Source organism: Mobula hypostoma, chromosome 9, assembly GCF_963921235.1.
Source record: "Mobula hypostoma chromosome 9, sMobHyp1.1, whole genome shotgun sequence".
Classification (NCBI taxonomy): domain Eukaryota; kingdom Metazoa; phylum Chordata; class Chondrichthyes; order Myliobatiformes; family Myliobatidae; genus Mobula; species Mobula hypostoma.
The window spans coordinates 44,037,008-44,064,590 of NC_086105.1; the positions used below are offsets into that span (position 1 = coordinate 44,037,008).

Genomic DNA, 27,583 nt, shown 5'->3' on the forward strand with positions numbered 1-27,583 from the left:
TCAGGGACACTCCAACTCCTGATAAATGGTCTTCATGCGGCATGTACAGAGACATAGGACCAGTTTCAAATGCTATGCTTTTAAAGAGACTTTAAAGAGTTCCTTGTTTTGAGAAAGAAAAAAGAATTGCAAAGGAAAATAGTTGCACTTTCTATACAACCTGAGAAGCCTTGTTGTAGCGTGAATGTCACAGTAGCCAAGATGTAAATTATTCAAGGTTGTAAAGGTTTATAATAAATTTTCTAATTTTCAGTTCCATCCCTTTTGCAAAGGATAAGCGCTTTGGTTCAATTTACTGAAGTTTTAAATCTGTGTGATTTTTGTGCATTTGTACTCTAAACATATATTTATTCCCCAAAGTTAATCTGGCCCTTTCAATTTCCCATCACAATAAAGCACCATACAGTTGTTATAATTGAAGTTCATTTGCCATTGACATGAATATTTGTCGTTCCTCCTCCTTATAAATCACACACCTCATTCGTTACTATGTGAAATGTGTTGGCTTTCTGAATCCAAATCACCGATTTAAATGGTGAACAGTGCTCACTGCATTGATCCTTGTGGAACAACATTTCCCATCTTTGACCAGCCTGATTAGAAAGTAATTAACCTTGACTCTCTTAGTTGTAGTTTGTTAAATACCCATCTCTCTTCAAGGCTGACACCCGATCTGCTGAGTACTTTGAACCTGGTTTATTTTTCAGGTTTGTAGCATCTGTACATTTCAGTTTTTGATATACCTTATATTCCCTCTATCACTTTATCCACATGCTGATTGGAGCCATGAGACAACTAACACATTTTCAAAGGCCTTTCAAAATTATAAACACATTACCTCCATTGTACTCATCTTAGCTTAGAAAACAGGACAGTACAGCACGGCATTGCAACAGGCCCTTTGGTCCAAGATGTTGTGCCAATCTAATTAAGCTAATAATACCCACCCCCTAAACTCAACTAGAGCAGCAACAAAACTGAAAGTCACTCTGGTTTCACAGTTCAGGTACCAAGATCTTTCAACATTGGCATGGCTGCCCTTAACAGCAAGCATGAGACAGCCAGATGAAAGTACATTGGAGTTCACACTGCTTCCAATGTATCAACACAGCTTTGACACTGAAGGAAAAGTGCTTGAAAATGAAGAACAACAACCAGTTAAAAGGGATCATAGTCAACTAGGCAGAAATGATCCCTGCTTCTGGGATATGGACTACCTGTGTCAAGCACTGGGAAGCCATTGCCAACACCCTTGTGGCATTATCCTCCAAAGTGACAGCAGGACCAATGTTACCATCACCTACCAGACTGCCATCCTTGGGTTGAAAGCTCCGCCGCCAATGGACAGGCCACATCACCTGCATGCCTAATACCACATTCCCAAAGCAGTTATTCTACATTGAGCTCTATCATGGCAAGACACATTTAGAAAAACAGAGAAAATGCTTCAAGATGGTCTCAAAACCTCGGTAAAACATGTAGCATCCTTAATAACTTCTGGAAATCTCCATCCTGTAACCAATCTCATGAGAGAAGGAACTTCCAAAAAGGCGAAGAGAACCTCCAGCCCATGAAAACCCAATAACAACAACGGAAGGAGTGCAGCACTTCCCATACTACCCAACACATACCCAACAAGTTACCTGCCCCCATTGTGGCACAGCCTGAACATCCACATAAGGCTGAGTCGGTGGTGAAGAAGGCAAATGCAATGTTGGCATTCATTTCTAGAGGAATGCAGTGTAGAAGCAAGGATGTGATGTTGAGGCTCTATAAGGCACTGGCAAGACCTCACTTGGAGTACTGTGGGCAGTTTTGGGCTCCTTACTTAAGAAAGCATGAGCTGACGTTGGACAGGGTTCAGAGAAGATTCACTAGAATGATTCCGGGAATGAGAGGGTTAACATATGAGGAACGTTTGTCCGCTCTTGGACTGTATTCCTAGGAGTTTAGAAGAATGAGGAGGGACCTCATAGAAACATTTTGAATATTGAAAGGCATGGACAGAGTGGATGTGGCAAAGTTGTTTCCCATGATGGGGGAGTCTAGTACAAGAGGGCATGACTTAAGGACTGAAGGGCGCCCATTCAGAACAGAGATGCAAAGAAATTTTTTTAGCCAGAAGGTAGTGAATCTATGGAATTTGTTGCTAAGGGCAGCAGTGGAGGCCAAGTCATTGGTTCTATTTAAGGCAGAGATTGATAGGTATCTGAGTAGCCAGGGCATCAAAGGTCATGATGAGAAGGCGGGGGAGTGGAACTAAATGGGAGAATGGATCAACTCATGATAAAACGGCGGAGCAGACTCGATGGGCCGAATGGCCAACTTCTGCTCCTTTGTTTTATGGTCTTATAGTCTTAAGTTTCTATAAATTGGTCTAAATTTATTGCAGTTAGTAAATACAAAATAACTGATCGCATAATTACTCACCCCCTTCAACTCAGTATTTAGTAGATGCACCTTTGGCAGCAATTACAGCCTTGAGTCTGTGTGGGTAGGTCTCTATTGGCTTTGCACATCTGGACACTGCAATTTTTTCCCATTCTCCTTTACAGATTTCATGGGATCATGAGTGAACAGCCCTTTTCAAGTCCAGCCACAAATTCTCAATTTGGCCACTCCAGGACATTAACTTTGTTATTTTTAAGCCATTTCTGCATAGCTTTGGCTTTATGCTTGGGGTCATTGTCTTGCTGGAAAACAAATCATCCCCTAAGTCGCAATTCTCTTGCAAACTGCATCAGGTTTTTCTCTAGGATTTCCCTGCATTCATTTTACCCTCTAACTTCACAAGCCTTCCAAGGCCTGCTGCAGTGAAGCATCCCCACAGCATGATGCAGCCACCACCATGCTTCACAGCAGTGATAGTCTGCTTTGATCATGTGCAGTGTTTTATGCCAAACAGCATTTAGTATAATGGCCAAAAAGCTCAATTTTGGTTTCATAAGACAATGGAAACTTCTTTCAACTGACTTCAGTCTCCCACATGCCTTCTGGCAAACTCTAACTGAGATTTCATTTGAGTTTTCTTTCCCCCAACAGTAGCTTTCTCTTTGCCACTCTCCCATAAAGTTGCAATTGAAGCACGCAGGCAACAGTTGTATGCACAGTCTCTCCCATCTCAGCCACTGAAGCTTGTAACTCCTCCAGGGTTGTCATAGGTCTCTTGTTGTCCTCCCTCACTAGTCCCCTTCTTGCACGGTCACTCAGTTTTTGAGGACAGCCTGCTCTAGGCAGACTTACAACTGTGCCATAATCTTTCCATTTCTTGATGATTGTACTCCAAGGAATATTCAATGACTTGGAAATTTTCTTTCATCCATCTCATGTTTTTCAATAACCTTTTCGCAGAGTTGCTTGGAGTGTTCTTTTGTCTTCATGGTGTAGGGTTTGCCAGTACACTAACTCACCAGTAGCTGGATCTTCCAGATACAGGTGTATTTTTACTACGATCAATTGAAACACCTTGACTGCACTCAATTTCCAAAAACAGATCTCTATTTAATTGATTATGTGACTTCTAAAACCAATTGGCTGCACCAGAGATGGTTTGGTGTGTCATATTGAAGGGGGTGAATACTTATGCAAATCAATTATTTGGTGTTTTATATTTGTAATTAACTTAGATCACTTTGTAGAGATCTGCTTTCACTTTGACATGAAAGAGTCTTTTTTTTTGTTGATCAGAGTCAAAAACTCCAAATTAAGTCCACTGTGATTCAATGCTGTAAAACAATAAAATTTGAAAACTTCCGGGGGGGGGGTGAATACTTTTTATAGACACTGTACAGGGATGGGAATGACAAAGGGAGTATCTCCAATAAAGTGAGGCCAGCATTGCAATGGATATAAGCTTTAAATTAGGTAATAGAGTCAATGACAGATGGTGGCCATGATAGAAGACAGCGCGAGGTGTGGTGAACAAAAGAACACCAAAGCCATGAAATGATGACTGCTCAAGACTGAGGACACAAACATAGGAGCATCAATGTTACAACACAGAGGGCTGTAGGTCCAGCCTAGCAGATCAAAGGGAGAGAGAAAAAGTGAACTAACATTACAGATGAGCTGGTCAGTTCTGATACAGAAAGAGAACGTCAAAGTACGTTATTATCAAAGTATGTACACTAGATACAACCTTGAGATTTGTTTCTTTATAGGCAGCCACAAAACAAAGAAACCCAATAGAACCCATTAAAAAAGACTGTCAAACACCCAATATGCAGAATAAAAACAAATCATGCAAAGAACAAAACCAAGCAAGAATGTGAATTACTTGAATTTATAGAACTCAACATCCTATCTGGACAGCTGCAAGATGCAGAAGGATGAAGTTCTGTTCCCTTGAGTAATTTTAGGCCTCAATACTATAGTGCAGTGGGATACAAATAGGTCAACAGTGAGAGTGGGAGTGGAATGGAAAGTGGAAATGCAGCAGGAAGCTCAATATCGCCCTGCTACCTTGACATAAATGCTCCAGAAAGCTGTCACCTCATCTGTATTTGGTTTCTCATGGTTAGGAGAATCATTGCTTTGTTGGCAGAACCTTTAGGGTCTGTGGAACATGAGGAGGGAAGAAATATAAACTGCATCTTCTGCAGCTGCTTGCAAAAGAGCCATGAGAAAAGGATTAATTAGTGGAGATAAAGGAACAACCAAGGAGTTATGAAGAGAATGTGTCTGGTGGTGGAATTTTGTTGGAGAGTTGAAAATTGAGAGGGATGATCCATTGAATCACCATGGTTCACGAAGATGGGAAACATCTTAAGATATATTTCTGTGGAAAATGTATAAAAACAATGAAGATGGGAGAACCAGGCACTCAAAAAAAAAATAACCTTTGCATTTGTACCGTTATCTACAATCCTGCGATCCCCACCAAAATTAATGTAGTCTTGGATCCCGCTACCATTCTCACTGGAAAACCTCTAGAAGACTGACCTGACCTGTGTGAACTGGTGGATTTAGCTGTCTGAATTTTTCAATAAATCTGGACAAATCACAGGGTGGTGCAGTAGAGATGGTGTGGGGTTTACAAGTTATCTCTGTGATTGTGTGGGTTTCTCCAGCTGCCCAGATTTCCTCGCTCAGAGATATGCTGATAAATCTCTACTATTAACTGTCTGTATAATGAGTGAATAGTTTACATGAAATTAAGTAGGATAATGAGATTGCTCTGAGAGCCAGCACAGACTCAATGGGTTGAATGGATTCCCTTTATGTCATAATGAAAAATAATAATAATATAAGTGAACATCTGGGTCAATCCCAGATTTACTTCTGTTGTAACAGAGATTCTGAACTTTTATTTTCTGATTTGAGCGAGTCTTTATTTTTAGGTTGTCGTCTTTTAACTTTGTGGAGTAGTTGTAAAATTTGAACCAATGCTCATAACAGCAGAGTGATTTAATCCAGGTAGCATTTGATTTAATTTTGAAGTATAAAATAAAAGGTCTTCTTCTTCAAGTAAACATAGTGCTTCACATGGGATACGGTCCAACAGGCCAGCAATACCAGTTCCAATTAACATGTTGTGGTATTCGTTATCTGTTAAGTCAATCAGGTACAATTGTCCTCTACATGACTCAGCTCAAAAAGGAACACAAAACAATGAGTATTTCTATTGCTGGTTCACAAAGGCTAAAACAATGTATTCTTACTGAGAAAATGAAGGGAAGCAGTAGTTGGGAATCTGGGCTAAGTACGCAGCTGGAACTAGGGGTTGGTATTTGTGTTAAGTGTGTGAATGGAGTAAAGTGCCAGGAAGAGGTCCTGCATGTAGCCTGGCTGAGTGAAAGGCTCCTAGACCTGAAACTGTGCATGCTTACATATGTGCACACATACAATTGAATGGCACCGACTGGAAAGAGGCAACACATGCGCCCACCTTCATAAATAGCCATTGACAGCCACACAGCAGAGCCTGGTTTCCATTTCTCTTGAAACCTCTTGCCAAAGATTAACGATCTTGCTACCTTTGCCCCCCCCACCCCCCATTAGCCATTACCTGCTCCATCCATGGAAGAGCCTTCTGTTCCCACACTGCCCTCATTAGTTACCTCAGAACCCACAGGGTTACACTGAAGTTTTGTCACCCTCAGTCCAAAGCAACTGTCTAAGAAAAATACAAGACCACAGAATATAATACCTGAAAGATCAGTAACAGTGCCACATAAAAAATAAGGAATTTACTTCTTCAGCTGTAACTACTTAATCATCGGACAAATAATAACAGGCAGAAGTCAGAAGAATCTGCTGAAACACAGGCAAAAAATTCCAAACAGCTAAAACAAAAACTAGGATTTATTTAAAGCATTGTAAAGTAGAACCCCAAGCCTTTATTCTTCAGTGACTTGGCTGACAGATTGGAATGTGGATCAGTAAAGCTTTGGACTCCTCCAAGAGGTCTACAATGTTCAAACACCCTCAAAGCACTCAGTTACATTTCAGAGATTAAAAAAAGAATCTAACATCCTGTGCACATAAGAGCAATAGCAGATTTGAAACCAAATGTCTGAGCAAACGAACAGCTAGCATATATCAAACTTTCTGGTAGGTTTCAATTGTCTGGTAACCAACTAAAATTGGTGGTGACGCAATGTGCATTACCTGCCAATAAAAACAGAACGTGTCAGTGCAACAACTTAAGAAATGGATGTTTGCAGGCTATTGTAGCAAGGAGCATCACAATGAAATACAAGCTTAACTCATCCAGTAATTTTCCCAGCACGTTGTTCGTGTGTAGGCCAAGATATTAAAATGTTTATTTCTCTACAATGGTTAAAACAGGAAATCTGAAATAAAAGCACAAAATCCTAGAAACACTCAGCACCATGTGGAAAGAGAAACAAAGTTAATTATTCAGGTCAGAGACTCCTTAAACAATTCTGATTTTCTCATTTTATTTCAGATTTCCAGCATCTGCAGCTATTTGCTCATTTCCATTTATTGCATTCTGTACTTTAAAGCAATGACCACTGTTTTACCCTTTGGGGTAAATACCTTGGCTGACGTACGAACAAAGTACAGGGTGAATTTATGAATAGGGTCAAGTTTAGATGCTTCTGTCACACTTCTATGCCATTCTAGCCTGCCAACATGCATGTGCTAAATTCAGGAACAAAGAACGATAAATTGGGGAAATCTGCAAAAGGCAGATGGTCCACAAAGAACTAGACCCCAAGAGATATCCACACCTTCAAAAGGTAAGACAAAGAAAAAAAATTAGCAAGAGCAAAATTAAGACAGCAACACATCAGACAAGTCAAAATATTTTAATTTGTTCAAGTATCACCATTATCATAATCTTTAACTTTACTGGTGCGGAATAAACACAATGTCAAGCCTTGCAGACTCAACAAACTGACCTGTGTAAATCAAGTTTTTTTTCCAGAGAAGCGACTCTGTATTTATCAACAAAAACAATCATTTAGATCATTGCTGTTTGTGGAATGTTGCTATGAGATAAATGATTAGTTAATCGGCTCTTGCTGGCTTTGATCAAGGGAAGTATGTTAACTGAAGCACACACTGAACTCTCTGCTCTTCTTTGAATAACTTGGGACATTTCATTGATATCTGAATAACTGGAACAGATAGTTAAAGGCTCTGATTTATCATCTCATCCAAGCCTCACTGTGCTGAACTCTCTCCGCAGGTTACCTGCTGAAGCAAACAACTAAAACTCAATCCTCAGACAAACTGGTTTCACAATATCAGTGAGAACATTGTTTTGATATATCAAGTGGCTTAACAGAAAAGTAACCAGGCAACCATGATAAGGAAAACTAACAAAGTGCTCCGAGGAAAGTAGGTTCTGGCAGCCAAACTGAAAATTCATCCAATGAAAGCAGCTAGGTGTAACTGGGCTAATACATAATGAACGATACAATCTCTTATGACATCTTTTGTTCTTGAAAAGGGAATGTTCATGTGTTTGGTGTGAAGTTCTTGCTTTAATAAGAACTAGGAGCTTCTATAACACCATCAGCCTGTGAGTCTGGGGAAGGGCAGGTTCAGTTGTGTGAGACTTCAATGATTTGAAAGGTAGGTATCCAGGAGAGGAAACAACCACAGGTACTTAGAGTGCAAAAGGCTCTACATTTTGCAGAACCTTGATCAGCTGGGAGCAGGACTCTGGCAGATAACTGAGTCCAGGACCACACTGGAAGAGATTGCCTAGTCCAAGGATACACCACCAGGGAGTTCAAGTGACATTCTGCTCACCAGAAGAAATACCCCCACTGCCATGTTCATGCTGGTGGGTTATCAAGCCAGGAAAGAGTTTAAACTTCAATCTCTCTCAAGTATTACCAAGCAGTTTCATCTAAATTGTTGTTGTGGCTTCAATAACACAAGATCAGGAACTCTGGACTGCAGCCTGCTGGGTTTCTTCTGCCACAATTCTAAACTCACCTACTTCACAGCTAATAACGTCAAACTGTCTCAAAAATACAAAAATTCTGAAAATTTGTAAGAAGCCAAAAAGCAGAATAATTGAGAGCCCAGAAGGAAAGTAAATGGTTAATCACTTAGGTGCAATCTTCTTCATGAGAATGCATCTTTGTTTTCAAATCTGAAGGTTTGAACTTCATTCCCTTTGAGATACCTCATATCCTTGACCAGAATTTTCTGCTTTTAATTCAACTTATTTACATTTTTTCCTTGTATAGTTTTACATTGCAAATATTGCTATCACCAGTAAAAAAAACAGCCATCCATCAGTAACCTGAAAGAAATGTTTTGTGTAGCAATATTTCAGCAGTCAGTCAATATTTCAGATAAGGAGAAGAGAAAACATGGTAAATCAAAAACTGAGGAAGTGTTGGTGATACTTGCCACATTGTTGATTTAGGGGCTTTGTGATTATTGCAAGTGCTGAAGTCATATGATGCATGTCATTAAACAATGCAACTTTACCATTCTGTTTTACAAGCTAACAGTTTCAAAGGATCTTGATAGCCAAAAGCATAAACGTTTGCAGCAGCTTAAGTAATACGTAGAAATATGTGCAGGATTATTCAAAAAACTAATTTTTATCTTATAAGTGCACGGATTTTTCATGTGGTTTTCTTCTGGTATAGAAGGGTATCATTGGGCACAATAGGCCCAGCCTTCATCTTCTAAAACTCAAAATTCACGGTTCAAGATTGTCATTTGCATTTCATTTGTCATGTACAATGTCATGTGATGTGGGTGACAATGGTTTTTCCCATCACCAAGATTGTTCTTGGCAATTCTTTCTGCAGAGGTGGTTTGCCTTTGCCTTCCTCTAGGCAGTTTTTTTTTACAAGAAGGGTGACCCCAGTCATTATTAATACTCTTCAGAGTTTGTCTGCCTGGCGCAGTGGTCGCATAAACAGGATTTATCACCAGTTGCTCATACGACTATCCACCATCTGTTCCCATGGCTTCATGTGACCCCAATCGGTTGGGGGGGGGGGCTAAGCAGATGCTACATCTTGCCCAAGTGAGGGAAGCAGTGACTTACAACTCCTTTGGTAGAGATGTATCTTCACCCATTTCCAGAACACAATTGTAAAGAAGAATGAAATAATTGTTACTCTAGGTCCGATGCAGCTTAAAGGAAAATACAGTAAGTTAACGAACACAGTAATTTTTAAAAAATGAATATAAATACATCAAATAGATTATATAAACAGATTGAGATTGATTGTATGTCCATAAGGTAACCCTAGGCTTTAAATAAGGTGACAGGAAATAATAAAAGTTGTGGTGGAGTTAGTGGGTGGAATTGTTGATCAGCCTTACCACTTGGGGAAGTAATTTTTTTTTGAATCTGGTGGTCATGGCATGCATGCTACGTAGCCTCCTCCTTGGTGGGAGGGGAGCAAATAGTCCATAAGCAGGGTGCATGGGATCCTTCATGTTGTTACTGGTCTTTTTCTGGCATCTTTGAATAAGGGAATTATTTTCGCAGTTTTCCAACATTTCAATACCTTTCTAGAATCAAATGCTTTTGGGAAGTTTGGAACCCATTACTTACCTTGGTTCACAAAGATGATTCTGGGAATGAATGGGTTAACATAGGAGTGTTTGGCAGCTTTGGGCCTGTACTCACTGGAATTTAGAAGAATGCAGGAAGAATCTCATTGAAACCTTCTGAATGTTGAAAGGACTAGGCAGGGTAGATGTAGAGAAGATGTTTTCTATGGTAAGGACATCCAGAACTAGAGGGCACAGCCTCAAAATTGAGGGGCGCCCTTTTAGAACAGAGGCAAGTTTTTTTTTAGCCAGAGAGTAGTGAATCTGTGGAATGCTCTGCACCACAGGCCAAGTTGGTGGGTATATTTAACTCAGAAGTTGATCATTTCCTGATTGGTCAAGGCATCAAAGGATATGGTGAGAAGGCAGGTATATGGGGTTGAGTGGGATCCAGAATCAGCCATGATGGAATGGTGGAGCAGACTTGATGGGCTGAATGGCCTAATTCAGCTCCTATGCCTTATGATCTTATGACCTTTCTGTATACATGCCCTTGAAGGTGGTTAAACTGGTGCTGGTGATGCGTTGGGCAGTTCAGACAAAACGCCAGTTCCTGAAGCAATGTCAGCAGAAAACGCATTGGAATACTGAGACTGAAGGATAAGAGGAGACTAGTTGGAGAGGGCACAGGAATGATGCTGTTACTGTGCTTCATATCTGAGCAGCATTCATGTGGTCAATACACAAGTGGAAATAAAACAAAATGGTAGGGCCACAAAGACACACTTTAACCACAAATCCTTCACCAGCAAAATAATTTCAAACATTTAGAAAGCTGGATAGTATTTTAACAGGTATGTTGTTGTTAAGACAGTTGACCAGCAGTTCTCAACCTTTTTGAATGAGAGCCCAACTTGCATTTGGTAAATATGCACTCTTGATAACTGTCATGAGTTAATCCTTGTAAGGAAATGGGCTGTTCTACAGACTTGCAACACAGCAACAGTCAGATCAGCCAACATGCCAAGTATTTATTTTAAAAACACTTACTGAGCGAACCTTCTTACTAGATTAGCTCATTTTTACTCTGCAAACCCCTTTTAATCTTTGCCCTTCCATGCCAATTAGTAGCTTGCATGATCTGCTTTGGGAATCATTGCTGTAGGTTCCTAAACACATCATATGGCACTAATGTCTCAGCTTAGCTCAGTGGTGCTTTAAGCCAGAAGTTGAGGAGGTTGAAGCACCAGTTTCAAAATGTGACCATGTTATTTGAACAAACATTCCACTGTTGAATACTATGATTAAGCAGGATCCTGTGAGCTGTTACCATTCTCAGGTCGATTTCATGCCTTTATTGATAGCACAGCCAATACTACAAAAACAATTGATACTTCAAAATCATCAATATATACTGAAGCCAAATAAACTTCACTTTTGTCTCATGCTCATGCTGCAATTATGACTGACTGGTGCTGCAGCCGTCTCTTGGGTGTGGTATTCTGAAACAGCAAGCATAAAAGAGCAACAGTGTGTAATTCAGAATTCTTTTTTGAAAAGCACAGCTACTCTGCTTTTTTCAATTATTGATGTCTGGACAAGGCAACCTTCAAGTGCTGCCCTGTCCACTTACTTTTCAATTCTGTACATGCACCAGGCAGAAACTCCATTGTTTAACAGAAGGTAAGCACAGAAACCTGCTCCCTCGCTTAAACTGGTTGCACATTAAAAACATGCTTACAGTTCTGAAAGTACCATAATTTTCCTCAATCAAGTCACTTGTGGTACAAAGGACAAGTAACCAAGTCATGTTTGATTCATTCTGTATGTTCAAATTTTGTCTTATCCTCAATGGCCTGAACGAATGAAAAACAGCTACTGCTAGCTACCACTTTCAGAAAATCAGAGATCAAAACTGATGCTAATCACAAAAAGCATCAAAGTATAGAAAGTGAAAGAGTCACAGAAACATAGAGATGCAATCTTTTTTAAATGTCATTGTCGGTAACCACAGCAAACCAATGACGACTTTAAAAAGAACACAAAGCAAAGATAATGAAAAAAGAGACTACAGAGCACACTCAAAAATATTTTTAACAGTCAAGTATGTGCTAAAACGTGCTAAGCAGTGCTAAACCAGGATTGTATTCATAAAATTCTTTCTGAAAAACATGTTAAAGCAAGGCCCCATCAGTCCCTTAGAGCTGTAAAATGGTCTCATGACATTATTCAATGAGCAGAGAATTGTAATGATACCCTTGCCAATGCTTATCTCTCAATCAACTGCATTCACATAGATCAGCTGTTCATTTATTGCACTGCTGTCTGCTGTATTGGATTTGTTGTGCTCAGATGAGTTGCCAAGAATCCACAAAGCGCAACACTTCAAAATTATTGAGCTGCTAAAAACTCCTTGGGATGTCCTGATATTATGAGGAGATCCAAATAAAAATCAACAATGGTAGTTATTTCTGTCCCCTCTGTAATATGAAGCACTGAAATGTTCTGGCCTTTCAACATGGATTCACTAGAAACTTCAAAGGAAAATTGCAAAAACAAAATAGCACTTTTTGCTCGAGTTGCTTCAGTTCAACATCTGAAGAAACAATGTAAAAATTAAACAATCTTCAAATGCAGTATTTTAAAAATTAATTACTCTGGCTTCATGGGGTACATACACTAAATCTAGCGTTCACAGACAGGCTACATTAGGTAAACACTCACAAGGCAAAGACGTGTGAAAATCGCTCAACAAATCACCCTCTGACCACACCAATCCCAGAGCAGTTCTAATGACCAAGCAGGGATGGTCATTTGTAAACAAAAGTAAAGAAAACAAGGCAGCCTCACAGCGAAACAGCAAGAAGAGAGCCAAATTTAGAATTCAAGACTCAACACAAGGTGAATCTTCAGATTAATCCAATTATTCCAGTACTGATAATCACAAATCTGTCACATGCATTTACCTGAATAAACTACAGAATTGCAATGTTGCACTCAGGATTTTGAGTTAAACTTGAAGACACCTGAGAGCAAATGCAGGTTTACTGCTGCCAGACTGAGCAACACATCGAAAGGCATTGATCCTGGAATTAAAAAAAGATGAAGCAATAGCAGACTAAACTATATTTGCTAGAGCAAAGGCACGGTGTGGAAACGGGTAGGTTTAGATGTTTCTGTCAGAGGTTTACAAATATTTGCTAAAGTCACGAAAAGAGGACCCTCTTTAAAACTGATGTGCGAAATCTTTATATTTGGAAGTGCACGTGACAATCAGAGAGTTACAATGAGAGAGGCAGAGAGACAGTGTGAGGATGTGGACGCTATAGTGAGGGTTCACAGGAGACGTACCAGGATGCTATTTTGAATGGAGACATGTTTTATAAGGACAGGTTGAGCGAGCTAGGGCTATTCTCTTTGGAATGAAGTAGGGAAATGAGCTAAGAAAATCAAGATATCCCCTGTCACACTCACCTCAATTATAAGCAAATGCCTTCAAAAGCTGGATAAAGATTACATCTGCAGCATGCTACCACCCACATTGGACCCCCTACAATTCGCCTATCAACGGAACTGGTCTCCCGCTGGTGCTATAGCCACAGCACTACACACCGTCCTCACTCACCTGGAGAAGAGGGATGCATACATTAGAATGCTGTTCCTGGACTACAGTTCAGCAATCAACACCATAGTTCCCTATAGACTTGACAGGAAGCTCAAGAGACCTCGGCCTGCACCCCACCTTGTGCAGCTGGATCCTAGACTTCCTATTGAATTGCTGACAGGTGGTAAGGATGGGCTCCCTCACCCTCTCAACAAAGGTTGCCCCCAGGGTTGTGTTCTAAGTCCCCTTCTCTACTCCCTTTACTCCCACAACTGTACTGCCACACACAGCTCTAATCTGCTGATCAAATTCACAGATGACACAACTTTGATCGTCCTTATTTCTAGCGGTGATGAGACAGCCTACAAAGGAGAGGCTGGCCTGGTTGCACTTTTTGTATCACACTGGCCCCCAGGCACAACCTTCCTCACACTTCAGTGTGATCCTGTGCAGCACCAACAGAGTGGCTTTGACATCCAGTGAGACCCAACCACAGGCTCATGAGTAGTCAAAGACACCCAGTTATATACAGGTCATTTAAAAAATTAATAATATTAAAATGTTCAATATTTAATAGACTCAAATCATTCAAATACTAAACAACAATTAAACGACTCATTTATCTTCCTCCTAGAAGTAACTATTTCCCATTCATCTCACTGGGAACTGCCATGCCCATTGTAGTTTTAACCTTGCCAGGTTCCACATGCAGGCTTCCCACCTGAGACTTAAGTCCTCCACGGAAGTTCATCGTTCTCCATGGAACTCAGTTAAGTCCTATTAATAGTATGGTCATTGGGGTAGACATTCCAGGCTAACACAGTCACATCGGCAGACTAGAACAAGCCCTCCCCACAACTCTCTAACAGCTGACAACTCGTATTACCCGTCGGGGCTTCCTACATTTGGGAATTCTAATGATTGCTTCCAAATGTTTCTGAGATTCAAATATACTAAAGAACGATAAGTATAAAAATTAATTATGAAACACAACTTTAATCAATATTTTATTTAATAAAATATTTTTTACAAAAGGAATCTGTGAAATACTCATATTTCTCTAACAGTTGTTCATTTCCACTGAAATGCATGGGCTTGTTGTGCTACGTTCAATTAGAAGAAAAATTCAATTCCACATGTTTATGCTACACCATTGAACCCCATGAAGCACAAGATACAATCAAAACCTCATCAGCAGAGTCTGACTATCAACTTCAGGACAACCACATTTTGCAGAGGAGCTCCTGGGCTTCCTGAACTCACAAGGGATAAACACTGGCAGTTCATAGCAATTCTGGCTGCTAAATCTCTTTCCATAGCCACTGCCCAACATCCTAATCATTGTCAGAACGTTATCTTGTATACCCAATTTACTGATACTCAGTAATTGCAGTCTTTCGGTTTCACAGCGGAACCACAAGATGGAAGAAAAGTGATCCCTTAAATTAATACCAAACAAAATGCAGGAGAAAAGTAGAACCATACTGAAAACTATCGGCTGTCTCCGACACAATCAAAGTGATTAGTTGTATTGCAAGACTGGGGTGCAAGTTGTACGAAGAAATAAAAATTGTCTCATTAAGTTAATAAAAAGGCAACAATAGAATCGAAGCTAAACAGCAGAGTGAGACAGTGAACCAGCATGGACAGAACACTTAACAGTCCATGATTTCCAAAAGGCAGGCAATAAAATACAGAAATAAAGAGAAATTATCTTGTCATTTACGTAAGGAGACAATCAAGATACAAAGCTATCCCTTAGACAAACACGAAAAAATCTGCAGATGCTGGAAGTCCAAAGCAACACACACAGAACGCTGGAGGAACTCAGCAAGTCAGGCAGCATGGAAAAGATGTAAAAGAGTATGGAAAAGAGTAAACAGTCGATGTTTCAGGCCGAGAGTCCTGAAGAAGGATCTTGGCACGAAACGTCAACTGTGTATTCTTTCCTCCAGCATTCAGTTTCCGTTGCTTATCCCTTAGACAGACCTATAGGTGCAGAATCCATGAAAGAACCATCTTTAGATGAAGTGCATAGCCCTAAAACCTAAATTTCCCTGACTTTTCCCACATAACAATAGTGTGCATCTCTCAAAGCCTTCCTGTCCATGAAAATACAGTAAACCTCTAATAATTTAGTATCTGATTTTTCAGAAATCCCAATGGGTCAATATCTAATTCATTCATTACTCTACATACTAAGCAAGGAATCTGGAGTGTGAACCAGGTTCCAGAATACCAGAGATCAGGAATGTGGGTAAATCTGCAGCCAGGGCAGGAATCTAAAGTGCTTTTACTGCACATCTTGGCTTTTAATGACAAACCAGAATGTAGAAGTTAGAACCCATCAGGCCCTTTTTCCTGTTTACTCTAATCCCAGTGAAAAATTATAAACTTGGAATATATATTATGAAAAGTGAAAGACAATATCACTAGGAGTAATATTGAATAGTCTGGAAAATTTGTTAGTTGCGCAACAAAGTCCTCAAAATGTTAATGTACATTGTTAAGGTCCACAGTTTCTAAATTCCAGTCAATTGAACAAGGGGATGAGGTACCATCCCCAAGTATTATTTGGACAGCAGAGGCCAAAACTTAGGAAAAATGCATGTATGCGGGGGGGGGGGCGGGGAATGAAAATCACTGGAAACTTAAACATATAAGATTCTGCAGATGCTGAAATCTAGAGCACCACACACAGAATGCTAGAGGTCAGATATTGAGGGGAATAAACAGTCAATGTTTCAGGGGAAGATCCTTCATCAGGACTCTAGAAACTGACGAGATATAGCCAGGAAATCAGAATCCACCCCCTATTTCCTCTCCAGAAAAAAAGAATTGAGAGGTGTGAATACACTGTTTAATAGTAGTAGTAGTCAGAAATCGCTATGAATGAATATTGGGCCCTAAGCAAAAGTTCTAAGAGAGGTGTAAAAATAAGTAACACAGAAACACAGAAAACCTACAGCACAATAAAGGCCCTTTGGCCCACAAAGCTGTGCCGAACATGTCCTTACCTTAGAAATTACCTAGGGTTACCCATAGCCCTCCATTTTTCTAAACTCCATGTGCCTGTCCAGGAATCTCTTAAAAGACCCCATTGCATCGTATCCAAGTGATTGAATTGTGTGGAAAAGATAGAAAGATTGATAGTGGAATGAATAAAGAAAAATGTAATAAAGAATACATGTAAAAAGAATCTTAAGAAAGAAATTAGAAAAGCTGAAAGAAGACATGAGGTGGCTCTGGCAAGTAAGGCGAAAATAAATCTGAAGGGTTTCTACAGTTATATTAATAGCAAAAGGATAGTGAGGGATAAAATTGGTCCCTTAGAGAATCTGAGTGGACAGCTATGTGTGGAGCCAAAAGAGAAGGGGGAGATTCAGAACAATTTCTTTTCTTCGGTATTCACTAAGGAGAAAGATATTGAATTGTGTAAGATAAGGGAAACAGGTAGGGAAGTCGTGGAAACTATGATGATTAAAGAAGAGGAAGTACTGGCGCGTTTAAGGAATATAAAAGTGGATAAGTCTCTGGGTCCTGACAGGAGATTCCCTAGGACCTTGAGGGAAGTTAGTGTGGAAATAGCAGGGGCTCTGACAGAAGTATTTCAGATGTCATTAGAAATGGGGATGGTGCCGGAGGATTGGCATATTGCTCATGTTGTTCCATTGTTTAAAAAGGGTTCTAAGAGTAAACTAGCAATTATCGGCCTGCGAGTTTGACGTCAGTGGTGGGTAAATTGATGGAAAGTATTCTTAGAGATGGTATGTATAATTATCTGAATAGACAGGATCTGATTAGGAACAGTCAACATGGATTTGTGCGTGGAAGGTCACGTTTGACAAATCTTATTGAATTTTTTGAAGAGGTTACTAGAAAAGTTGACGAGGGTAAAGTGGTGGATGTTGTCTATATAGACTTCAGTAAGGCCTCTGACAAGGTTCCACACAGAAGGTTAGTTAGGAAGGTTCAATCGTTAGGTATTAATATTGAAGTAGTAAAATGGATTCAGCAGTGGCTGGATGGGAAACGCCAGAGAGAAGTGGTGGATAACTGTGTGTCAGATTGGAGGTCGGTGACTAGTGGTGTGCCTCAGGGATCTGTACTGGGTCCAATGTTGTTTGTCATATACATTTATGATCTGGATGATGGGGTGGTAAATTGGATTAGTAAGTACGCAGATAATTCTAAGATAGGTGGAGTTGTGGATAATGAAGTAGGTTTTCAAAGCTTGCAGAGAGATTTAGGCCAGTTAGAAGAGTGGGCTGAAAGATGGCAGATGGAGTTTAATGCTGATAAATGTGAGGTGCTACATTTTGGTAGGACTAATCAAAATACATGGTAAATGGCAGGGCATTGAAGAATGCAGTAGAACAGAGGGATCTAGGAATAATGGTGCATAGCTCCCTGAAGGTGGAATCTCATGGGGATAGGGTGGTGAAGAAAGCCTTCAGTATGCTGGCCTTTATAAATCAGAGTATTGAGTATAGGAGTTGGGATGTAATGTTGAAATTGTGCAAGGCATCGGTAAGGCCAAATTTGGAGTATTGTGTACAGTTCTGGTCACTGAATTATAGGAAAGATGTCAACAAAATAAAGAGAGTACAGAGAAGATTTACTAGAATGTTACCTGGGTTTCATCACCTAAGTTACAGAGAAAGGTTGAACAAGTTGGGTCTTTATTCTTTGCAGCGTAGAAGGTTGAGGGGGGGACTTGATAGAGGTATTTAAAATTATGAGGGGGATAGATTGAGTTGACGTGGATAGGCTTTTTCCATTGAGAGTAGGGGAGATTCAAACAAGAGGACATGAGTTGAGAGTTAAAGGGTAAAAGTTTAGGGGTAACATGAGGGGGAACTTCTTTACTCAGAGAGTGGTAGCTGTATGGAATGAGCTTCCAGCAGAAATGGTTGATGCAGGTTCAATGTTGTCATTTAAAGCTAAATTGGATAGCTATATGGACAGGAACAGAATGGAGGGTTATGGGCTGAGTGCAGGTCGGTGGGACTAGGTGAGAGTAAGAGTTTGGCACTGACTAGAAGGGCCGAGATGGCCTGTTTCCATGCTGTAATTGTTATATGGTTATAATAAAAATATCTTACAAGGTTTATAACGGTTTCTGAGAACAGGGTGAGACAAATTTAATAACAGTAACAAAGTAACTAATACACAAATGGCAATTGATTATCAGAGTAAAGTAGCAAGAAATATTAAAGAATGATAAGAATATCAGAAATAAAACTGGGCCCTATCAAAATAACAATAGCATAAATTATTCACGACAATTAAAAAAGTAGCCATTATTAAACATTTTGTATCTGTCTTTACTGTAGGGTGCAATATGTCACTATGGAACTTAGAGCAAGTCTTGCAGAGATTAAGGGAACTAAAATCAGACAAAGCCTTTGGATTTCATAGCCAGAAAGCTGTTCCGAAACAGACTGGAAGGTAACAAATGTAACTGTATTACTTCAGAAAGGAAAGAAACAAAATGGGGAACAATTGACCAATTACCCTGGCCACTTGTCGCCAGCAAAGTGCTGAAATCCATTTATAAGCAAGAAATCATAAGGCACTTAGAAAATAATAAATGAATTTTAATGACGGGAAATTGGGGCACCACAATTTTAATAGCAAATTCTTTTTTTTTAAAAAAAAGGATCTATCCAGTGGAGTAGATAATTGAAGCAGTTCATCTGGATTTCCATAAAACATTTGATGATGTCACACAAAAGTTGTGGCAAGGTTGGAGTAACACATTAGCATGGAGCTTTGACTGCTAACAGGAAGTAAAGAGTAGGAATAGGGAAGTGGACAAGAAGGTAACTTGTGGCATATAATATAGAAAAGCTGATAGTAAATTTCAGAGTATGGATTCAAGAAACACAAAAAAATCAACGTGTCAGTTCACAAATCATCAGAAACACAGTTAGTACATTGGTCTTCAAGGGGCTTGAAATACAAAATAAATGTCTTGCTGCAATTTTACACGGTTTTGGTAAAATCTTATTTGGAGTAATGTGGTGTTTTGGCCTCCATCCCCAAAGGGTAACATATTTACCTGGAAGTCAGTGCATTTTAGATTCACACAGCTGACAATTAGAATGAAGAGACGGTGTTATGGAGAGAGACTGTCAGGAAACAACGGCTTATATTTTCCGCTTTGGAAAAATGAGAGGTGATTTCATTAATACAAATTCTGAAAGGGAATGACAACACAGATGCCAAGAGGTTGTGTCTTCTTTCTAGACAAGCAGGACAAGGGATCAGGTCTTTGAAATTCTCCACCTCTAAGAGCAATAGATGTTCATTCATTTGGCATATTCAAGGCACAGATTAAATTTTGGGACACCAAAAGGAATTAGTAAATACGAGCATTGGGTGGCAAAAATGAACTGAGGAAATTAATAAGCAAACAGGCTTTGGGTCGTATATGCTGCTACTACTATTTCTTCAGACTTAAAGATGGGATCAAAGATGTCCTGATGTAATTAGCATTTCACTGTTGAGAGCCGATATGGCAGTTGATGATGGAACAAATCCAGAAGCTGCCGTGTTGGAAGGAAAGGAAGTGAAGTTGAGTTAAATCTAAGAAATTGAATGGTCACTGACAAAAGTCCTGCTGGTCATATTCGAGGGCACAGCACATATTAGAATTCCCAAAACCACATCATGCAGAACAAAATATGCATCAAGCAGTACAGGTGGCAGTAGTTTTAAGAGGATGTGGGTTTGTATTTGATGCCCACACAAAGTCCATTGCCAGAATGAGATACCAGCAAGCCAAGAAGAGGAAAGATTCAGAGATGGGGGAGGAGATAGATGGAAACTGGAAGTCAGCTTGAGCAAAATAAGATCTGCTATAAAGCACAGACAGCATATGACTTGAATTGGATTTTTTGGATTACAAAGAATGAATTAGCAATTATGGGACAAGTACAGGTCACCATAAACTTTCTTTAAATCTGAAAAATGTATGTGAAATCATATGACCACTAATTACTATTAAGTATGATGAAAAGAGAAAGGGAAATGCAAGGAAAAAAGCAGATACTGCTGAATAGGCAAAATCAATCTTAGTGATGTAGTAGAGCATGAGTGTAGCTATTAGAGATGTAAACATTGAGGGAAAGTAATTTAAAGGAGACATTTGTTAGCTGAAACTAGAAACAAGGGTTCTTTTGATTGCAGGGGTAATTGGACATTTCTGATTGATAATTAAGTACTCTTCAATCAGATCTACTGATGGTCTGCCAAGCCAGATGAACATGAGATTAACTCCAGACTACATTTCTGGACTCTCATGTGTAAAGACCAGAGCAACAAGGTTGAGAGATTGTCTACAAGAAGGGTCAGAGCCGTCTCTATTTCCTGAGGACACTGAGGTCCTTTAACATTTGTCAGATGATGCTGAGGATGTTCTACGAGTCTGTGGTGGCCAGTGCTATCATGTTTGCTGTTGTGTGCTGGGGCAGCAGGCTGAAAGTAGCAGACACCAACAGAATCAACAAACTCATTCGTAAGGCCAGTGATGCTGTGGGGATGGAACTGGACTCTCTGACGGTGGTGTCTGAAGAAAGGATGCTGTCCAAGTTGCATGCCATCTTGGACAATGTCTCCCATCCACTACATAATGTACTGGCTGGGCACAGGAGTACATTCAGCCAGAGACTCATTCCACCAAGATGCAACACAGAGCGTCATAGGAAGTCATTCCTGCCTGTGGCCATCAAACTGTACAACTCTTCCCTTGGAGGGTCAGACACCCTGAGCCAATAGGCTGGTCCTGGACTTATTTCCTGGCATAATTTACATATTACTATTTAACTATTTATGGTTTTATTACTATTTAATTATTTATGGTGCAACTGTAAGTTGAAACCAATTTCCCCCGGGATCAATAAAGTATGACTATGACTAGATTAGAACTCTTCTCCGAACAAGAAGATCAAAGGCATATGGAAAACAGCAACTCAGAAAATAGAAATGTCCAGAAACATCATGGTGAATGGGCAAAGTATGAAGTTCACCCAGAAATAAATGCTAAAAGCAAATGAGCTCTGAATACCTACCACAATGTAATAATCAACTGTGTCCCAAAACCTAAATGGAATTATCCTGCTGACCACCAAATGGTTAAACAGGAAAAAAGATTTTTCAGAATCCGTTTGAAGATGGGCACAGCAGACTGACAAGCCTCGATGCTTAGGACTGATTGTTCACAATAAAAGTTAGCACAAAAGCTATGCAACAAAATAACCATCTGAAAGATGCAACATCAGGGACTGATCATGCAACTGAACAAAACCAGTGGACAATGTGGATAAAGAACAGGAGATAAAACATCAGTGCTCTATTCAGAGAAAACAATGTAGCCAAGTAAACTCAAGAAAATGTAATTAGGTCGTGCATGTCAGGCTAGTCTGTAAGCTTAGATCTCATGGGATTCAGAGAGAACCAGCTAACTAGATTCATAATTGGCTCAATGGCAGGAAGCAGAGGACAATGGTGGAAGGTTGTTTCTCAGACTGTTGGCCTCTGACTATGGTTGTGCCTCAGAGATCAGAGATGGGCCCTTGTTGTTTATTATTTACATAAACAATTTGGATGAGAATGCACAGGGCATGGTTAGTAAGTTTGAAGATGATACTAAAATGGGTGGTATCATATACAGCGATCAAAAATTTTTGGTGGGGACCTTGATCAGCTGCATAAGTGGACCAAGGACTGGCAAATGGCTTTAAATTCATACAAGTATAAGGTGTTCCATTTTGAAATGTCAAATAGTACTATACAGTGAGTAGAAGGGCCCTGGAGAGCACTGTGGAACAGAGAAACTTAGCAGTACAAATACATAGCAACACACATAAAAGTTGCTGGTGAACGCAGCAGGCCAGGCAGCATCTCTAGGAAGAGGTGCAGTCGACTGCAGCTCTTCCTAGAGATGCTGCCTGGCCTGCTGCGTTCACCAGCAACTTTTGTGTGTGTTGCTTGAATTTCCAGCATCTGCAGAATTCCTGTTGTTTGAGTACAAATACATAGTTTGGTGAAAGTAGTGCCACATGTGGACAGAGTGATGAGAAAGGGATTTAGCACACTAGCCTTCATCAGTCAAGGTAATGATGTTATGTTGCAACATACAAGACGTTGATGAGGACACACGCAGTACTGGGTACAGTTTAAGTCACCAGGAACTAGTACAGAAAAGATTTACACCATAAGATATAGGAGCAGAATTAGGCCATTTGGCCCATCAAGTCCTATGACATTTCATCATGACTGATCCATTTCTCTCTCAGCTCCAATCTCCTGATTTCTCCCCAAATCCCTTCATCCCCTTACTAATCAAGAATCTATCAATCTCTGCCTTAAATACACCCAATGACCTGGCCTCCACAGCCACTTGTGGCAATGAATTCCACAGATTCACCACCCTCTGGCTAAAGAAATAACTCCTCATCTCTATTCTGAGGCTGTCCTCTAGTTGTAGTCTTCCCCACCAGAGAAAACATCCTCTTCACGTCCATTCTATCGACTCCTTTCAACATTCAATAGCTTTCAATGCAGTCACCCCTCATTCTTCTGAATTCCAGTGAAAATACAGGCCCAGAGCCATCAAATGTTCCTCATATGATAAGCCTTTCAATCTCGAAATCATTTTCAAGAACCTCCTTTGAACTCTCTCCAATTTCAGCACATCCTTTCTTAGATAAGGGCCCCAAAACTGCTCACAATACTCCAAGTGAGGCCTCACCAGTGCTTTAAAAAGCCTCAGCATTACACCTTTGGTTTTATATTCTAGTCCTCTTGAAATGTATGCATTTGTCTTCCTCACCACTGATTCAACCTGAAAGTTACCCTTTAGGAAATCCTGCACAAGACTCCCAAATCCCTTTACACCTCAGATTTTTGAATTTTCTCCCCGTTTAGAAAATAGTCTATGCTTTCATTCCTTCTACCAAAGTACATGACCAGACACTTCCTAATACACTATTCTATCTGCTATGTCTTTGCCCATTCTCCTAATCTGTCTAAGTCCTTCTGCAAGCCTCTCTGCTTCCTCAAAACTACCTGCCCCTCCACCTATCTTCATATCATCTGCAAACTCAGCCAGAAAGCCATCAATTTCATCATCTATATATATATATATAACTGACATATAACGTAAATAGTAGTCCCAATACAGACCCCTGTGGAACATCATCAGTCACCGGCAGCCAATCAGAAAAGACTCCCTTTATTCCCACTCTTTGCCTCCTGCCAATCTGTCAATGCTCTATCCATGTTAGTATCTTTCCTGTAGTTCTCTGGATTCTTATCTTGTTTAGCAGCTTCATGTGCAGCACCTCGACAAAGGCCTTCCGAAAATCCAAGTATACACCATCCACCGATTCTCCTTTGTCTATCCAGCTTATTTCTTCAAAGAATTCCAACAGATTTGTCAGGCAAGATTTTCCCTTAAGGAAACCATGCTGACTACAGCCTATTTTATCAGATACCTCCAAGTACCCTGAAACTACATCCTTCACAATCAACTCCAACATCTTCCCAACCTCTGAGGTCAGACAAACTGGCCTATAATTTCCTTTCTTCTGCCTCTCTCCCTTCTTGAAGAGTGGAGTGACACTTGCAATTTTCTATGTTCTATGTACTATGTCAGAATCAATTGATTCTTGAAAGATCATTACTAATGCTTCCACAATCTCTTTAGCCATCTCTTTCATAACCTTGGGCTGTATACTATCTGGCCCATCTACCTTCAGACCTTTAAGTAACTTATCTACCTTCAGTCTGTTCAGTTTCCCAAGAACTATCTCCCTAGTAATGACAAGTTCATACATTTCTGCCCCCTGACACTCTTGAACTTCCAGCATACTGCTAGTGTCTTCCACAGTGAAGACTGATGCAAGATACATATTCAGTTTGTCCACAGTTTCCTTGTCCCCCATTACCAACTCTCCAGCATAATTTTCCAGCACTCCAGTATCTACTCTGGCCTCTCTTTTACACCTTATATATCTGAAGAAACTTTTGGTATCCTCTTTAATATTATTGGCAAGTTTACCTTCATATTTCATCTTTTCCTTCTTTAGGACTTTTTTTTAGTTGCCTTCTGCTGGTATTTTTTGAAAGCTTCTCAATCCTCTAACTTCTCACCAATTTTTACTCTATTATATGCCCTCTCTTTGGCTTTTATGTTGGCTTCGACTTTTCTTGTCAGCTACGGTTGTGTCTTTGTACTTTTAGAATACTTCTTTCTCTTTGGGATATATATATATATCCTGCACCTTAAGAATTGAACCCAGAAATTCCAGCCATTGCTGCTCTGATGTCATCCCTGATAGTATCCTTTTCCAATCAATTTTGGTCATCTCCTCTCTTATGCCTCTGTAATACCCTTTACTCCACTCTAATACTGATACATCTGACTTTAGCGTCTCCTTCTCAAATTGCAGGATGAATTCCACTATAATATGATCACTTTCCCCTAAGGGTTCCTTTACTTTACACCCTCAAATCATTACACAACACCCAATCCAGAATAGCTGATCCCCTAGTGGGCTCAACAACAAGCTGCTCTAAAACGCCATCTCATAAGTATTCTAGGAATTCCCCCTCTTGGGATCCATAACTATTGTAACATTCCCCTTTTGATATGCATTTTCTATTTCCCATTGTAATTTTAGACCACATCTTCATTACTGTTTGGGTGTCTGTTTACAAATCCCATCAGGGTATTTTTACCCTTGCAGTTCCTTAGCTCTACCCACATCGATTCAATGCCTACCGATCCTATATCACCTCTTTCTAATGCTCTGATTTCAATTTTTACCAACAGAGCCCCCTCTGCCTACCTGCCTGTCCTTTCGATACAGTGTGTATCCTCGGAGATAAAGCTCCCAGCTATAATTTTTTTTCAGCCACAATTCAGTGATGCCCACATCATCATACATGCCAATCTGTGCGACAAGTTCATCCACCTTATTCTGTATACTGCATGCATTCAAATATAACACGTTCAGTCCTGTATTTATTCTTCTCAATTTTGCCCATCCTTTACCTTTCAACTCTTCCTGTTGACTGCAATTTTGTCCTTTCATCAGCCTCTCCACACACTGCCTCTGTTTGTAAACCAACTACCTCATCCTCAGCACCATCACTCTGGTTCCCAACCCCATGCCACTTACAAGAATGTTGCCAAAACTCGAGTGCTTGTGTTATAGGGAGAGATTGTACAGATTAGGACTTTATTTCTTGGAATGTAGGAGATCGAGGGTGGCCTTACAGAGGTGTATAAGATAACGAGAGGCACAGATAGGGTGAACGTGCAGTCATTTTCACAGGCAAAGGAAAACAAAAACTCAATGGCAAAGGTTTAAGGTGAAGGGGGAAAATTTTGGAAGGACCCAAAGGGTAATTTGTTCACACAGATAGTGATGCATTTGAGGAACAAACTACTTAAAAAAGGAGTTGAGGCAGGTACAATAACAACATTTAAAAGAACATTTAGGTAAGTACAAATGTTTAGATGGACATGGGCCAAATGGGATAAGCTTAAGCAGGCACCTTGTTTGGCACAGACAAGTTGGGCCAAAGGGCTTGTTTATGCTATGTTACTCTGAGACTATAGCATGTCAGTTTAACCTGATCTGGAGCAGCAGAGCAGTTTAAGAGATTTGTAATAGTAGTGAATGTATTGATTGCATCTGAAGGAAGTATAATCCAATAAAGTTATTTGATTATATTCATCTGTCTTGTTGTGCAGCACATAGTGAAGTAGAGCTTAAAGAAACAGAGGGTTATTTAGACTTTGATTCTACAAACATAGACCTCGAATTTATTTCTCTATGTACACATTTTAATTCATTACTTTTCACACACCCAGAAAAAAACTTTTCAAACTGCTTTGGCATGTTTGACAGTCCTATCTCAATAGTTTTTCTTGGCTAAGGGTGGAGAGGGATGCAAGGTTGACAAGGGAGTGGAAGGAGGAGGATGTGGGGGTGGGGGGCGATAGCAGTTCGAGAGCTTTTTGGGATTGATCCACTTACACTGCAGCATAATGCCCACCACTTCATATTCAAGTCTCCTTGAAACAGAGGCTGAAACTATTTGCATTTTAAATTACATCTATCATCTTTTAGTAGTTTGTGTCATGGACAAAATACCAAGAACTTCTGCTTCCCCACATAGATCTCACTTTCTTAAATCCAATTTGTATGTCGCCATTCACACTTTACTCCATGTGACAAAGGCTTCCCATTCTCTGAAGGCACTTTCATAAGACTGTTTAAATGTGTTCAATCTATTATGTTATGGTTGTGTGGTGCCAGGGGTTTGTTGTGGTGAAGGATATGTGGAATTTGTCTGAGGTGACTTAATCAATGGTTCAGATCGTGGCAGGAGAGACGTGACCCATTTTATATGACAGGAGAAGCCAAAGGAGCACAGAACACCCCGAACCTGAATGAGAATGAGGGCACGGCAGCACTGTGATGTGATAAGACCGAGCTCACTGTGTACAAGAAAGACTAAATGCTGTGGCAAAAACTGGAACAAGACAAGATGCTGAAGGAAATCAAGGTACCAAAGTAACAGCAAATACTTCCTAACCATGGCTCAATGATATGAGGCTTATTGTGATTGTCTAAATGCAGTTTGGATAGCTGGTAATATGATTCAGTACACGTTCCTGCTTGCAGTATGGTCAATAATTTTGTTTTCTTATACAGCTGCACAAATATATTAACCTGTTTTTATAAACTTAATTTGAATTCTCAAATATAAACAAGCAATTACTTGGAATTTCTACAAAATAAAAAAAACTTTGAAAGTTGACACTGCGTAACATCTAAATTACTACACACATACCAGTTCATAAAGAGCTCCTTGATAATGAAACTTTTCTTCTGGATACTTGACGCATTAAAAAGCTAATCTTGCTTTTATAATCCTGTGCACAATTTCCCTGATTAAAAATATATTCAAAATAATTTGTACAAATATAAATTCTTTGCTCCGCTATTAATA

At 39.9% G+C, this 27,583-nt stretch overlaps 1 protein-coding gene across 13 annotated transcripts in view; it reads right to left on the reverse strand.

Moving 5' to 3' along the window:
- Positions 1-27,583, reverse strand: part of LOC134351683 (ataxin-7-like protein 1) — a 258,916-nt gene that overhangs the window by 120,620 nt on the left and 110,713 nt on the right. The gene's annotated exons all lie outside the window — the stretch shown is intronic.